The sequence below is a fragment of the Culex quinquefasciatus genome, chromosome 1, assembly GCF_015732765.1.
Source record: "Culex quinquefasciatus strain JHB chromosome 1, VPISU_Cqui_1.0_pri_paternal, whole genome shotgun sequence".
NCBI lineage: Eukaryota > Metazoa > Arthropoda > Insecta > Diptera > Culicidae > Culex > Culex quinquefasciatus.
Genome location: NC_051861.1, coordinates 61,690,300 through 61,704,944, shown reverse-complemented (window position 1 = coordinate 61,704,944; position 14,645 = coordinate 61,690,300). Strand labels below are relative to the sequence as shown.

Here is a 14,645-nt window from a genome sequence, read left to right as displayed (position 1 = left end):
TCATTGGCATTTCCTATTTTCATATACAATTTCATGTCGTCTGCATATACAAGTACGTTAATTTTTTTAAGAATGAAGGAAATGTCGTTTACATACAAGATGAAAAGAAGAGGTCCTAGATGGGATCCTTGCGGAACTCCAGAGGTGACGTGAATTGATTCCGATAGTGAGCAATTCTCTACGAAATCGGTCTTTTTTCTTCAATTTTAATTTTTGTATTTTTTAATCCGGCTGAAACTTTTTTGGTGCCTTCGGTATGCCCAAAGAAGCCATTTTGCATCATTAGTTTGTCCATATAATTTTCCATACAAATTCGGCAGCTGTCCATACAAAAATGATGTATGAAAATTCAAAAATCTGTATCTTTTGAAGGAATTTTTTGATCGATTTGGTGTCTTCGGCAAAGTTGTAGGTATGGATACGGACTACACTGGAAAAAATAATACACGGTAAAAAAAATTTGGTGGTTTTTTTATTTAACTTTTTATCACTAAAACTTGATTTACAAAAAAACACTATTTTTAATTTTTTTTATTTTTTGATATGTTTTAGAAGACATAAAATGCCAACTTTTCAGAAATTTCCAGGTTGTGCAAAAAATCACTGACCGAGTTATGAATTTTTTAATCAATACTGATTTTTTCAAAAAATCGAAATTTTGGTCGTAAAAATTTTTCAACTTCATTTTTCGATGTAAAATCAAATTTGCAATCAAAAAGTACTTTACTAAAATTTTGATAAAGTGCACCGTTTTCAAGTTATAGCCATATTTAAGTGACTTTTTTGAAAATAGTCGCAGTTTTTCATTTTTTTAAATTAGTGCACATGTTTGCCCAGTTTTGAAAAAAATATTTTTGAAAAGCTGAGAAAATTCTCTATATTTTGCTTATTTGGACTAAAAAAAAAGAAAGAAAGAAAGGAATACGGAATGATGTATGAAAATTCAAAAATCTGTATCTTTTGAAGGAATTTTTTGATCGATTTGGTGTCTTCGGCAAAGTTGTAGGTATGGATACGGACTACACTGGAAAAAAATAATACACGGTAAAAAAAATTTGGTGATTTTTTTATTTAACTTTTTATCACTAAAACTTGATTTATAAAAAAACACTATTTTTAATTTTTTTCATTTTTGATATGTTTTAGAAGGCATAAAATGCCAACTTTTCAGAAATTTCAGGTTGTGCAAAAATCACTGACCGAGTTATGAATTTTTAATCAATACTGATTTTTCAAAAATCGAAATTTTGGTCGTAAAATTTTTCAACTTCATTTTCGATGTAAAATCAAATTTGCAATCAAAAAGTACTTTACTGAAATTTTGATAAAGTGCACCGTTTTCAAGTTATAGCCATATTTAAGTGACTTTTTGAAAATAGTCGCAGTTTTCATTTTTAAATTAGTGCACATGTTTGCCCAGTTTTGAAAAAATATTTTTGAAAAGCTGAGAAAATTCTCTATATTTTGCTTATTTGGACTTTGTTGATACGACCTTTAGTTGCTGAGATATTGCAATGCAAAGGTTTAAAAACAGGAAAATTGATGTTTTCTAAGTTTCACCCAAACAACCCACCATTTTCTATCGTCAATATCTCAGCAACTAATGGTCCGATTTTCAATGTTAATATATGAAACATTTGTGAAATTTTCCGATCTCTTCGAAAAAATATTTTTGGAATTTTCAAATCAAGACTAACATTTCACAAAGGCCAAACATTCAATATTACGCCCTTTTAAAATGTTTGTCTTGATTTGAAAATTCCAAAATATTTTTTCGAAAAGATCGGAAAATTTCACAATTGTTTCATATATTAACATTGAAAATCGGACCATTAGTTGCTGAGAAATTGACGATAGAAAATGGTGGGTTGTTTGGGTGAAACTTAGAAAACATCAATTTTCCTGTTTTTAAACCTTTGCATTGCAATATCTCAGCAACTAAAGGTCGTATCAACATAGTCCGAATAAGCAAAATATAGAGAATTTTCTCAGCTTTTCAAAAATATTTTTTCAAAACTGGGCAAACATGTGCACTAATTTAAAAATGAAAACTGCGACTATTTTCAAAAAGTCACTTAAATATGGCTATAACTTGAAAACGGTGCACTTTATCAAAATTTTAGTAAAGTACTTTTGATTGCAAATTTGATTTTACATCGAAAATGAAGTTGAAAATTTTACGACCAAAATTTCGATTTTTGAAAAATCAGTATTGATTAAAAATTCATAACTCGGTCAGTGATTTTTGCACAACCTGAAATTTCTGAAAAGTTGGCATTTTATGTCTTCTAAAACATATCAAAAATAAAAAAATTAAAAATAGTGTTTTTGTAAATCAAGTTTTAGTGATAAAAGTTAAATAAAAATCACCAAATTTTTTTACCGTGTATTATTTTTCCAGTGTAGTCCGTATCCATACCTACAACTTTGCCGAAGACACCAAATCGATCAAAAATTCCTTCAAAAGATACAGATTTTTGAATTTTCATACATCATTTTTGTATGGACAGCTGCCGAATTTGTATGGAAAATTATATGGACAAACTAATGATGCAAAATGGCTTCTTTGGGCATACCGAAGGCACCAAAAAGTTTCAGCCGGATTAAAAATACAAAAATTAAAATTGAAGAAAAAGACCGATTTCGTAGAGAATTGCTCTTTAGTAACAATACTGCTAGTGGCTTCGATAAAATTAGTGGTTTTCTTCTTAAAAGTTAAGTCATGTAGTTTCCCTAACCATTTTTCTAAATATTTTTTCTAAATAGTAATGATTTTCTCTGTCCCCAACAATACGGTTTTCGGGAAAATCATCTACATCGAATGCTGTTATTGACCTCGTAAATAAGATTCAACTTGACTTAGATAATCGCGATGACGTTCTTGGTTTATTTTAGATTTATCGAAAGCATTTGATACAGTTGACCGAAAAATATTAATAGATAAACTTAGATATGCTGGCGTTCGTGGTATTGCTTTGGATTTGTTTACTAGTTATCTTTCTAATCGTGCTCAGTTTGTTTGTATTGATGGAATACATAGCTTGCTAACTTTAGTAAACGTGGGAGTACCTCAAGGCTCTGTGCTTGGTCCATTGTTTTTATTATATACTTAAATGATTTTTCGTTACTTCCTCTTAAAGGGGACTTGAGGCTCTTTGCAGATGATTCTTCTCTCTTTTATAACAACAAGTCTACTAACATGAATGATCTTAATTTGCGAGATGATCTAACAATAGTAATCGAATACTTTAGATTGAATAAACTAACATTGAATATTAACAAAACGAACATTATAAATATAAAAAATTCTTCACGTTCAATACCCAATAGTTTATCTCTCACCACAAGTAAATTTCCAGATTTAGAAATAGTCTCAGACACTAAATATTTAGGTATCATTCTAGATAATCGTCTTAATTGGTCAGCACATATCAACGCTCTTATACTAAAACTTCATAAAATCACTGGTATCATTTTTAAAATAAAGCACAAGCTTCCTCAAAACTTCTTTTTCTCATCTATCATTCTCTATTTCATTCTATACTTTCCTATGTAGCAGCTGTTTGGGGTAATGCATGTGGTCTTCTTATCAATAAACTTCAAGTAGCTCAAAATAGAATCCTTAAAATCATCTTAAATCTTCCTATTCGTAGTCACACAGTCGATTTGTATGTAAAGAATAATATTTTACCTGTCAGGGAATATACGTTTTTCAAGTTTGTTGTTTCATTTACCTTTGCTTAAATAATAAAACCCATAGTAATACTAAATTTGTTCGTTCTAACCATCAATATGGTACAAGATATCACGATCTGTTGAATCGTCCTAACGTAACCACAGTACCTGGTGAGCGCAGTATAAATTTCAATGGAGTTCAGCTTTATAATTATTTTAACAATAGATTTGGTAAAAGTTCATCCTTAAATATCTTCAAAAATCAGCTAAAGCAGTGTTTGTCCCGACCTGACATCATAGAAAAACTTCTAAAATTCGTTAATATTTTCGCTTAATTAGCCAGCCGCATCAACTTTGTCGTTACATTTATATTTAATTTTCAATGACATGTAATCTACTTAAATTGTATTGCACATTGAAAAGAAACAGTTTTTTCAGTCAGCACTTTGCTGGCTTTTTCTGTCAAATAAAAACAAACAAACAAACAAAAAAATTCGCGAACATTTATTTATGTGTTTTATTTATTATCATCGTTTTCTTCGTTTTTGGGCAACAAACCGCAACTTTCTATATAAATCAGCCTTGGATGTGGTGTTTGATGAGACGGAAGGTGGTTCTGGCCAGAGACGCATCGAGCTCTAAAGGCTCAATAAAAACTCCTTACCTGCTCTGTATGGTCATAGAATAGAAGTATAACTGAGAGCAAAAACAAGATGGCGACGTGTATCAGAAGTTCTGCATGGATTTTGCCACTTCTCACTATTCTGGCTTCACAGTGTACACCGAACCGGTATAACTGTCAAATCCAGCTGGTCTAATCCAATGTAAACAAACTGTAACAGTAGGACACTGCTAGTTCGGAAATATAATATCAAAACGAACGAAAATTGATTTATTTGTAGTATTCAGGATCAATACGAAAGACGGTGACTGAGCAGGCTCTAGATCAGTGGTCACCAAAGTGCGGGTCGCGGGCAGCACATAAGCGCCGTGTTCTGTGTGTGTTTTTATATACTAATATCTCAGTCCTTAAGAAAATTCCCGAATATCATGATATGAATTATAAACTTTTGGTGAAAGACCTGAAAGTGCCGTAAGGACTAAAGTTCTAGACTAGATGATGTTGTTTATTGAACTAACCGAAGTGTGGTAATTCGTCACCTCGTTCGTCACCGAGGTTTCATGTTAGTTTTTTTCACAAAACTCGAAGTTTAAAACTGACCCACCAGTTATTTTTTAACACTGAAGGTTTTGTTACATTGGGACCTATTGCCTGAGAATTTGAAAAAATACAGCTGTCAAAAATCTTGTGCGTTTATTTCAAATGTTGCTTAAAATTTTTGGTGTTGTCCTTTGTAATGGCTACACCCAGAACTGGGCATCGGCATACGAGAGGATAAAGAGCACGATTCGGTAGTAAAATGGTACTGTGTGCGGGCGGAGAGGATAAATCCCGAAACTACCGAGAGTACTTTACTCATGGTTTATTTTCCAAAAAGTTCATCTATCAAAAAAAGTGCCGGTACCGAGACTCGAACCCAAGACCTTCGGCATATTAAACCGTGCCTTTGTCGTATGGGCCACCATGGTTCGGTGACTAAGTGGCGGTCGTTTGTCCATATAAGCCACTCAAAGGATGATCTGTTCCAGTGAACGGATGAACACGCGAGAGGACTGTACACATATTGTTACACAGAAAAAATCAATTCCGTAATCGTGAATTAAGTTCACGAATGTGAGATCCACGAAGGAATTTATTCATGAGTATGGTGCATTTGCACCAAAAACGTGAATATATTCCTTCGTGGTTCTCATAATCGTGAACTGACTTCACGGTTTCGAGAATTGATTTTTTTCTGTGTAGTCAGGAACTGGAAGGTCTTTTGTTCGAGTCTCGATATCGGCACTTTTTTGGTTGATGAACTGTTTTGAAAATGAACCTATGAGAATAACGCTTTCGCTAATCTAGAGATTTATCCTCTGTGTCTGTTCACACCTTTATACTACTAGATCGTGTTCTTTATTTTCTGGGATGGCGCTGCCCAACTGTGGGTGTAGCAGTTGGCCACTATTGCTAGTACCAAACAACTAAATCTTCTTTCAAGCGCAAAGATTTTGACGCCATGGAAACCTAAGTATTTGAAAATATTTCACAAAGTGAAGGCGCAGGATACTCGTATTCACACATAGAATTTCAAGCGCTTGCCTCATGAAGAGATTCGTTTTTTTAAATATAATTTGATTTTCAACTGCAATGATGTCAATTTTTCGGCAATGTGATGCAAAAATTGTGGTAAAACAAATCGATGTTTATTGTTTATTCGTCAAGCTTATGTAGACTACTTACAATTTTCTTACATACTAGATATTATTTCTATTGTATATATTTTTTCGTAGTTCCGGTTTAGACATGTCGAAATGTATGTACTGGGAATTTTCATTATAAAAGCGCATCATTTGATTTAATGGCGAATTTTTAAATAATTTGTCGTGTATGCAGTTATTCTAAAAGTGGTGAATGTCTAAGAGTACGGCTTGGTTCATGAATACTATTGCGTATTTCTGACAATAATGCTGCTGACTGTATGCGTTGAGAAATAATGTCGTTGATGAAAGAGAGCATGGCAAATTTACGACGTTCTTGTAATGATTGTATGTTTATGAGCATGCAGCGTGCTTCATACGATGGGAGAGGAAATGCAGTCCAGTTAAGTTTACGTAGTGCGTACAGTAAGAATTGTTTTTGGACAGATTCAATACGTGCTTGGTGTACGGCATAGTATGGATTCCAGACGATACTACAGTATTCCAAGAGTGGCCTGACATACGTTATATAGAGTAATTTAATAGTATACGGGTCCTGGAAGTTGAATGCAAAGCGCTTTATAAAGCCTAATGTACTTTTGCCTTGTTTATTATTGTGTTATAGTGTTCTACAAAAGTTAGTTGTGAGTCTAGGATGACACCTAGATCACGTACTACTTTGCATTTTTCTACTGGTTGGTTTCCTAATAATACTGTTATGTTTGGTGTTTCATGTTTTCTGCTGAAGGCAATGGAATTACATTTATTTACATTCAATTGGAGTAGGCTTTTACTACACCATGTGTAGAAAAGATTAATTTCGTTTTGGAATACATGACTGTCGTTGGCATTTCCTATTTCCATATACAATTTCATGTCGTCTGCATATACAAGTACGTTAATTTTTTTAAGAATGAAGGAAATGTCGTTTACATACAAGATGAAAAGAAGAGGTCCTAGATGGGATCCTTGCGGAACCCCAGAGGTGACGTGAATTGATTCCGATAGTACATTTTGGAAACGAACAATTTGTTCGCGCTTAGTCAAATATGACTTAAGCCATTCCAAAAGATTCGGTTGAATTCCAATTTTCTGCAGTTTGAAGATTAATAATGGTATGTCGATTCTGTCAAATGCCTTACTAAAGTCTGTGTAAATTGCTTCTACGAAATTGCGATTATGCATTGCATTCAGTGTAAAATTTACAAATTCTAAAGGTTGGTGCTAGTAGAGCGGCCTTTAAAAAGCCGTTCTGTTTACATGTGATGCGGTTTTTACTTGCTGAAAGATTTTTTCATTTATAATAGATTCGAAAAGTTTTGGAATGCAAGACAAAAGGGCAATTCCGCGATAATTACGTATGTCTGATTTTGGGCCTGATTTGAAAATAGGCACCAAAAAAGACTTTTTCCATGTTTGTGGGAATTTTCCAGTATTTATTGACATGTTAAAGAGATAATGCAGTGGAAATGTCAATTCTTCTGCAAGGTTCTTTAGGAATGCAGGTGCTATTCCGTCGGGTCCTGGTCCTTTTGATGAGTGTATGTCCTTCAATGCCTGGCGTACTTCCGTTTCTGACAAAGAATTGACTGAGTCGTCATTTGGAAATTCTGGTATATATGAAAAATAGTCGCGGTCGCGGTCTTCTTCGGAAAATGAGGTGTATACTTCTTTGAAAAATTTTGAAAAAAGATTGCAAATTTCTTTTGAGTTACTGCCTACATTTTCGTCCAGTTGCATTTGCGATGGGAAGTTACTACTTTTGGATTTGGATTTTACGTAATTAAAGAAATTTTTCGGGCATGATTTGACTTCAGATTCGACTTTACTATTATATTCTTCGTTGGCAGAATTGAGTGCCGAAAAAAATTGGTCGGAAATATTCAGATAATTCAGAAGATTTGTGTCATTTGTATTGTTTCTGTATTGTTTGTAGGCTTTTTGTTTTCTATTTTTTAAATTTCTTAGTTGTGGAGTGAACCACACTGGGTATTTAATAAATTTTGCCAGTCAATTGCAAGTAGTTTACGTTTGGCTTCTACAAAGTTTGTTTTATTGTATTCCAGGACTTCTTCATATTCCCAGTCAATGGGCAAAGTGTTTTTATGGACATAAATAGAATATTCAATTGCTGTATGGAAGACTTCATTCTTCCAAAGGGGGGTTACAGATTCTTGTACATGAAAGTCTTCAATACTGTTAGTGAATAAAAGGTCTAAAAATGAATTTCTTTCGTTTTTTACATGATTGATTTGGAAAAGTCCATAATTTGCAATATTGTCAAAGAGAAAATGCAAAGTTTCATTTTCCCCAATGACTGGGAGAAGAATTGCTTCATTTTCTTGGTCAGATATAAATTCGACTTTGCTTTGATTAAAGTCGCCATAAATGTGAAGTTTTACTTCCGGTTCCATTTTTGATGTTATGATTTCTACTGTTTTAAAGAATAGTTCATACGACTGTTTATTTGCATGGTCCGGCGGAAAGTATACTGATGCAAAAATGTGTACTTGGCCTGCAATAGTGGCTTTGGCCCAGACTTGTTCAAATTGAAAATGTTTTTCATCATATATGCTGATTAAAAATTAATTTTCAAAACGAAGTTTAAAAGCGCTGTGAAAGTTTAGAACCATAGAAAATACAGCAGCAGACTTTCCATACTGCCTCTTTGTCTGCGTGTTTCACTCCCGGTTTGTTGATGCTAAGAATAAAACAAATTTTAATTAAATTCTTCCGAATAAAAATCAATAATGGTGTTGTTGTCACCTTCAGCAACACTTTCTTGAAATTATGCCAGAGTAGTGGCATAATAAAGTATACCATCGCCGATACGCGGCGCTACTTGTTCTCGAGAAAAAAGTGATACAACTTGTTTTTGACAGTTGGACTTCTATTCTATGACTCACACTAATGCAAAGCAAGATCGCGAGTACCTATGATATACAGCCTTGCTGTGCCACGAAAACCAAAACAAAAACAAACGAACAATGGACCGTGCCAAGAATACCAAAAAATAAACAAAGTCACCTTCATCGGAGTGACAGAGTCAGATATAGCGATTTTGACAACCACACCACTACATACTAAATCGCGAGTACCTTAGGTAGAAATCCATGGATGGAAGCTGACATTGGTTGCTGACAGCCTTGGCTGGAAACTATAGACAGAATTTAAGTAGTGTCAGACTTTTATAACTTCTTTTAACAACATTTTATTGGGAAAAAGTATCGAAACAACTAAACAAGAAGAAAATGCTAGTAAGTAATACGGTCAACAATTGTGTAACAAAAAAAAAACGAAAACTGGGTGCCTCAATATATATTTTTTCATGTCAGAAAACAATTTTCTTAGTTTAAAATTAGTTAGTGCAGCCAATTTGGGTTTAACTTTTAGTTGTCAGATGGTTTGATCATGTTATAAAATGTGAAATAGTGCATATTGCTTTTCTTATGATTGGCAAATAAAAATACCATATTTATGTGTATCAACAGTCTGGACCCGATGCCTGATTTTGCTGTTACATTCTTATTGGAATTCAATATAAACTGTAACGGGAATCGCAAGCACCGGGTCCTGACTATTAACTTGCTACATTCTAAAAGATGTGTCGCAGTAGTGGTCACGGCTTCTGTCTGATAAAAGGGTAAAGGTCAGGGTTTCAAACCACAATGCGTTTTCTGACTACTTATCATATATGGGTCATTCCACCTGAAGTGTGCAAGAAAAAAATGCAAATTTGAAAATTACCATCTCCGATTCTGCTCAAATTTGGCAGAGCTGTTGAGGCTATCAAAACATGCAAAAATCCCGAATTTCGTCCAAATCGGACCACCCCCTCCATTTTTGTACCCTCCCAAAAATCGACTTTTTGGCGATTTTTGAGCAAAACCCCTATCTTCAAACGACGATAACTCAGGAACCACAAATCTTAGAGGGTCGGTCTTAGACTCAATTTTGATGGAAATTGGTAGAATCCATTTCCATGATCAACATTTAGATTAAAATATTGTTTCTACCTGTATTGCGCAATTGAAAACTTTAAATGGCCGTATCTCAAAACAGCCCTATTTATTTTTAAATTTGACCTCACCATTGTATTCCCCGTCCAATTTTACATAAGAATCACTTATAGACAGAAAGGAATATGTTTCGTTCCAGAGATATCGAATTTTAAAGTTTTGAGTATTTGAGATTACCTACATCAGCTTCATTCGCCGCATATGCAAGAAGCACTCAGTCCTGCTGATCAATAATTACTACCTGAGGGCTTTTGTTAATTTGATTTGGTTAACCGCGGTGGATTTTCCTGAAATAATTCGAACTGTCAAAAATCCACCAAAGCATCTACCACATTAATCGCACAAAAATCTGTGGTAGAAAAATATCCACCGGTAGATGCTTTGGTGGATTTTTGACAGTTCGAATTATTTCAAGAAAATCCACCGCGGTTAACCAAATCAAATTAACAAAAGCCCTCTGGTGTTTTGTAAGATGAATTATTTTTATAATTTTATACGATTTTTAAATAATCAATACCTTGAACAACCTATTTTTGTTTAAGGAATATTAATTGGGTAATTTTCAATGCACTGTTCTTCATGATCACAGTGTCATTGAACCATATTAAGAAAAAATTAACTTTTAATATTTATTTGCAAATTATTACTATTAGTTTTATTAAAGACACTTTACCATTATATTTGCAAATGCTACAACGTTTTTACAATATACCTATTTAAAAATATATTTTTTCTTTTGTTTTCATATTTTTCCTTATTCCTCATTCCATCCCACTTTAATAAATTATTTCTTTTATTTGAAGCAAGCACAAATGTAGAGCTGGCTGTAGTAGATGAAATAATTATCATGGGTTCTAGAACTTTTGCCATGTGCGGTAGCGAAATAATGCCATTCAGCAAAAACCCTAAAATCTGACTTACGGTTTGAAAGATTGATTAAATTAAACCGTTTTTTAGATTGTTTTCATCTAAATAATATTTTTTTAAATTCTGGTACATTTAATTTCAAAACAAAACCATTTACTTCTGATACAGCAGCTGTATCGTCTTCCAAGATTTCGAAATGGTTGAGAAACAAAAAAAAATGTTCGGACGGTGTCGAAATCAACACCACTGAATTTGATCTTAATCAGATAATAAATCAGATTAATCTTTGTGATTTTCTTACATTTTTAAGTTTTATACTTTCCAAAAATCCTCCTCCTTAATTATGCTTCACGAGTGTTTTATTCATGCTAATTCATAATTTTTAACACGATAATGTATCGTACACTTTTTCTTGTGACTTACAAGATCAATTACAATTTCCTGCTAGCTCTGCGGGAATTCCTTTCTGCCCTGTATTGCGTGTCGTTCTTGCTCTTTCCTGTGGGCTAGCACACAAGTTCACCGTATACTATTTTAATTTTGGATTATACAGCAGTTTCCTACAGTGGTGTACATTCAATTTTTGCCTAATTTGGGATGAAATCTTATTTCAATAAATTACCAGGTAGCAGTTATTGATCAGCGCGCCCGAGTGCTTCTAGCATATGCGGCAAATAAAGCAAATACAGGTAATCTCAAATACTTAAAACTTTAAAATTCGATATCTCTGAAACGAAACATATTCCTTTCTGTCGATAAGTGATTCTTATGTAAAATCGGACGGGGAATACGATGGTGAGGTCAAATTTGAAAAATAAATAGGGCTGTTTTGAGATACGGCCATTTAAAGTTTTGAATTGCGTAATACAGGCAGACAAAATATTTTAATCTAAATTGATCACGGAAATAGATTCTACGTCCGATTTCCTTCAAAATTGAGTGTAAGACCGATCCTCTAAGATTTGTGGTTCCTGAGTTAGCATCGTTTGAAAATAGGGGTTTCGCTCAAAAATTGCCAAAACGTCGATTTTTCGGGAGGGTACAAAAATAGAGGGGGTGGTCCGAATTAGATGAAATTCGGGATTTTTGCATGTTTTGATAGTCTCAACAGCTCTGCCAAATTTGAGCAGAATCGGAGATGGTCATTTTCAAATTTGCATTTTTTCTTGCACTCTTCAGGTGGAATGACCCATATGTTATTCTGGTTTATGGATGAGCTCTATATATTTTTTGAAACAAAATCTAGGGCATGCGTATTCTCATTTACTGAACTGCTTAACTGCTAAAAATTGTTTGCTGATTTGCTTCTGTTTTATCATTTTACTTTTTTTTTTAATTTCATATCAAACCAAGATTTAAAAATCTTGTCCAGCCATAAAGAGTAAAATAATTTTAATTTTCAGCGACATTTAGCACATAAAAAATAATTTTTAAAGTTTTCATCTAACTTATCAAAAATTAAATTTTAAGTCAATAGGCCAAAATAATGTGATTTGCAACGAAGTCCAAATTTTTATTCCAAATAGGAACAGAAAACATAAAATGTAGTATTTTTTAACAAATATCGTTAAAATTAAACAGGACTCTGAACAAAAATCTGAAATGTTTTAAAAGTTTTTAAAAATACTCTTCATTTTTTTATTTGATTTTTTTGTTTCAAATAAAATAGCAGTAAAATTGGTATTGCAGCGAATGAAGATATTAATAAATTTAGTTAGTTTCTAAAAGAAACTGAAAAACTGAACAATTCTTTAGATGATACGTAGCATGCTTTTCAATTGAAATCTAATTAAATTTAGTTTAATATGTCTTTATGGATGATATAATGATGTTGTTATTTAAAAAATGATTTGAGGAAATTGATAAATTTCACGAATTTTACGCCGTCAACAAAATCGTCAAAAATACCTTATATTAGTAATTAAACCAGGGTATTCACTCGCGTAATTCAACAGTAGTTCATAAGATTATTTTCATTCCTATTTGAGTTTGATAAATTATTATAAGAAATATCGTTACAGTTTCACACAAACATAAAATTTCACGGGATTTCACGGAAAAAGCCAAATTTCGCGGATTTCACGCTGTCCGCGAAATCGTGAAATTTCACTAACCCTAGTAATCTCAAATACTTAAAACTTTAAAATTCGATATCTCTGGATCGAAACATATTCCTTTCTGACGATAAGTGATTCTTATGTAAAATTGGCCGGGAATACGATGGTGAGGTCAAATTCAAAAAATAAATAGGGCTGTTTTGAGATACGGCCATTTAAAGTTTTCAATTGCGCAATACAGGTAGAAACAATATTTTAATCTAAAATTTGATCACGGAAATGGATTCTACGTCCAATTTCCTTCAAAATTGAGTCAAAGACCGACCCTCTAAGATTGTGGTTACTTCTTCGTCGTTTGAAGATAGGGGTTTCGCTCAAAAATCGCCAAAAAGTCGATTTTTTGGGAGGGTACAAAAATGGAGGAGGTGGTCCGATTTGGACGAAATTCGGGATTTTTGCATGTCTTGACAGTCTCAACAGCTCTGCCAAATTTGAGCAGAATCGGAGATGGTAATTTCCAAATGCTGTTCCGCTTCAGATGGAATGACCCATATATGTCAATCCATCCAGCATGTCAATCTGGCCAAATCGAAAATCCGAACATGGTAAAAGTAAATAAATTCAAATTTAGTTCAATTCAATGTACCAAAGTGGTACATATGTGTACCTTTAAGGATTTTTGATGTACTTCTAAGAATCGATAAGTAGCCTTGCCATGCTGTAAAGATAGCTGTTTTTTTAAAAAACGTCAACAAATGAACTTCTCTATTAGAGAAAAGTCGATGTACCTAGTGAATCTGTGTTCAGATTTTACCTAAACTTCTTATAAGTAGTACTTCCCTTCCCTTTATACTTAACTTTTGAAGTACTTTGTGTTTTGATTTTGACAACGGGATCGTGTTCCTTGGAAAGTTTAAATTGAGTTTGGTAATAAAAAGTCCATACTTAAGTTGATTTAAGCCAACTGTAGAACAATTTATCGATTTTGTGAATATAAACTACCATGCGCCTCCCTTAAAATCTAATTCAGCTTAATTAATAAAACCAACATGTATGACAATAATAACTGAAAGAGAAAAATGTTTTTCAGGTGCCTTTGCAAGTGTTTGAACATGATGTGTATTCATTCTACTATGGATACAGAGTACAATAAATTTAAAACTTTGAGAAATTAAAAAAAGAAAAAAAAAAATCAATAAAATTTTAATCAAAGCTACCCGTTATAAAATACAATTGAACCAAATGATAAATGTTATTCTACTGTCTGTAAACAATGTACAACACATGTACCAACTTGTACTTACATGGAAATAATTATTTTTTGATGAAACAATTGGAATATTTGGGAAATTTGATGAAAATTCAAAATAAATCAACAAAACTTAATCAAAATAAAAGCTGCCCGTTGTCATTACAGACAATTGTACCAAGAAAAAATGATTTTCCATTGTCTGTGAACAATCCACAACACATGTACCAACGTGTACTTGCATGGAAATACTTATTTTCTAATAAAACAGTTCGAATATCCCTGGGCTTTGTCATAATGAGTATCATAGTTTTGATGCTTGTTTTGTCAAGGAGTATGATTTGATCCGATGTGGAATTGCATTCGAAGTTTTCAGTATATTACTGAAGCTTCCATTTTAACACATGGACACCACTTCATGCTACGAGAACCCAATTCAGTCTCAGGGCTTAATCGATAGTTTTCCGAAATCGA

General features: G+C 33.1%; 1 long non-coding RNA gene across 1 annotated transcript; it reads left to right on the top strand.

The window, feature by feature from the left end:
• The first annotated feature begins 8,921 nt into the window (after positions 1 to 8,921).
• On the top strand, positions 8,922 to 14,102 carry LOC119765524. Its single transcript, XR_005276791.1, has 2 exons — positions 8,922 to 9,236; positions 14,013 to 14,102. It is a non-coding gene; the product is annotated as an uncharacterized LOC119765524 (long non-coding RNA).
• Positions 14,103 to 14,645: the final 543 nt, after the last annotated feature.